Source organism: Gossypium hirsutum, chromosome A01 (genome assembly GCF_007990345.1).
Source record: "Gossypium hirsutum isolate 1008001.06 chromosome A01, Gossypium_hirsutum_v2.1, whole genome shotgun sequence".
NCBI lineage: Eukaryota > Viridiplantae > Streptophyta > Magnoliopsida > Malvales > Malvaceae > Gossypium > Gossypium hirsutum.
This window is the reverse complement of record NC_053424.1, coordinates 13,096,649-13,099,513: the sequence shown is the minus strand read 5'-3', so window position 1 is coordinate 13,099,513 and position 2,865 is coordinate 13,096,649. Positions and strand designations below refer to the sequence as shown.

Below are 2,865 nucleotides of genomic sequence, written 5' to 3'. Positions count from 1 at the left end.
AATAGGCCAATTTAGTGAAATGCCCACAGAAGATCCACATCTTCACCTTCGATTGTTTTATAGAAGTAAGCGATTCCTCTAAGATGTCTGGTGTAACTAAAGACTCATTGAGATCGAATTTTTATGTACTCGTTGCGAGATCGGGCACCAGCATAGCTTAATTCATTTCCATCCAATTTAATTTCTATTCAGAAAGAATTAGCTTAATGCTTTTTGGTAAAGTACTTTCCACCTAGCAAAAATGTTAAGTTTCGAATGAGATCACCACTTTTCAGTAGATGGATGATGAGTCCCTATACGAGGTATGAGAAAGATTCAAAGAGCTACTGCGTAAATGCCCTCACCACGGGATTCCACATTGCATCCAATTGGAAACATTTTATAATGGTCTTAATGCGCACATAAGGTTGGTGGTAGATGCTTCTGAAAATGGTGCTCTCTTGTCGAAGACTTATAATGAAGCTTACGAGATCATCGAGAGAATACCTAGTAACAATTACGAGTGACCGAAAAATCAAGTAGCTTCAGAAAGATGAGTAGCTGGAGTACAAGAAGTAGATACCCTTACTTCACTCTTAGCCCAGGTATCTTCTATCTCTTCAATGTTGAAACAGATTACTATTAATGGTTTATGCTATGTTGCAGCTCAACCACCAATCCACTACTAAGAAGGTGGATCGAACAATAATTACATGCAACATAGATCAAATCAACCTCTTGATTTCAATCAACAAGTTTAAAAACCACGGGAAGTTGAAACTAACAATAATTTGGAGAAGTTGTTGAACGCATACAATGTTAAAAGTGATGCATTGATTCAAGGCCAAGCAACAACATTGGAGAATTTGGAAAATCAAATGGGACAATTAGTTAATAAGCTTAAAAGCAAACCCTTGTACCAAGCAACATAGAAAATCCTCCAACAGCCAAGTCTTCTAATAATCTTGAGAACTTATTAAAAGCATACATGGCGAAGAATAATCCAACTTTAAGAAATTTGGAGAACCAGATGGGGCAATTAGCCAATGAACTTTGAAATAGACCACAAGGAGCTTTGTCTAGTGACACAGAGAACTTAAGAAAATCAAGTAAGGAGAATTGAAAAGTGGTAACTTTACGAAGTGGAAGGACTTTGGAATCCAAGGAAGTTTAGGTTGAAGATGAACCTCCCAAGAAAAAGGAAAATCAACCAAAAGTTGAAATTCCTGCACCAGAGAAGCTAAATTCTGTAAATTTTGAAGAGGTAAAAATCTAAACTAGTGAATTATGATAAGTTAACCCCTTCATTAGATGTATATATATAGGAAGAGCTTTCCATTCCAAGCCGAAGTTTCACAACCTCCATACTCTCAAAGACTCTAACAACATAAGCAACAATAGGATACCCAATTCAATTGGATGTGTTGAAACAACTACTATCAACACTCCGTTGGTGGAAGAAGCAAATGTCGAACTATACAAAATCTATTAAGGAATTTCTGTCTAAGAAGAGAAGGCTCGGGGAATTTGAAAGTGTAGCCTTGACTACAAAATGTAGCCTATTTTTTCAGAACAAGTTGCCTCCTAAGTTGAAGGATCTAGGAAGTTTCACCATACCTTGCAATATTGGAGAATCCTATTATGGTAAGGCTTTGTGTGATTTAGGATAGAGTATAAACTTAATGCCTACATCTGTATTTAGATGATTGGGTATTGATAAAGTCAGACTGGCTACAGTTACACTCCAACTGACGGATCGATCTTTGGCATACCTAGAAGGAAAGATCGATGATGTATTAGTACGTGTTGATAAATTCATATTTCCTACTAATTTTATTATCTTAGATTTTTGAAGTAGATAAAAAAGTATCAATCATCTTAGGGAGGCCTTTCTTGGCAACCTATAGGACGATAAACGATGTACAAAAAGGTGAACTCACCATGCGAGTTCAAGATGAATAGGTGACCTTTAACATTCTTAAGGCTATAAGATCTCCTAATGAGGTTAAAGATTGCTCTACTGTCTCCAAAATAGATCTGTTGGTTCCAACAAAATTAGAATTCAATTCTTCAAATGATCTATTAAAAGGTATTTCATTTGAATCTCCACATAAAGATGAGGATGAAACATGTTTGGAAGCTAACTTCGAAGGATTCAGTTCAAAAGCTCAATTTCAATCACTAGAGCAATCATCACATGAGCACAAGAAACCCAACCCATCAAGAGAAGAGCCACTCGAGTTAGACTTAATAGTTTTGAAAAGGTCATTAGATACTGGAAGAATTCTATTGAGGGATGGAAGAGATTATTGATCCCATATCGAGTATTTGATTCTGAGAAACTCGTTTCCCAATGGGAAAAAGCAAGGATCATTTATCACACCATTGGAATTCAGTGGGTGGAACTTATACCAAAGAAAGAATATAAAATAGAAAATGAGTTGATTTCATTAAGGAACATCACAGGTAAGCAAATTTATATGAATGATAGAAATTCGAGCAAAGCAAAACAGAAAGACCATTTCCTAATACTATTTTTTGATCAAATATTGAATATAATTGTTGGGCAACATTATCTCTTATTTATAGATGGATACGATTGGTATGATAAATGGTCGTTTCACATCGCCTTTGTCAGTGACAATCATCAATAACATTAAGGGAGTTCTCTTCACTCTCTCTATAGTTAATTTATTTCCAGTTTTTTTTCTTATTTGAATAAATGGCATGATTAGAAAAATCTTCTTGAATTAGTACATTAAATTAATTCTATCTAAGGAGATTGGAACTTAATGGGAACATTTGTGACCCCTCCAACCTTTCCTGGAAACTTAATTTAATGTAAATTTCTGAGAAAATTTTCTATATAGCTTAAAAGGAATTTTT

At 35.0% G+C, this 2,865-nt stretch overlaps 1 non-coding gene across 1 annotated transcript; it reads right to left on the bottom strand.

Annotated features, from left to right (window-relative positions):
* Nucleotides 1-247: 247 nt before the first annotated feature.
* LOC121206354 (small nucleolar RNA R71) lies at nucleotides 248-352 on the bottom strand. The gene has a single exon (XR_005901425.1). It is a non-coding gene; the product is annotated as a small nucleolar RNA R71 (small nucleolar RNA).
* Between the last annotated feature and the right edge of the window lie 2,513 nt (nucleotides 353-2,865).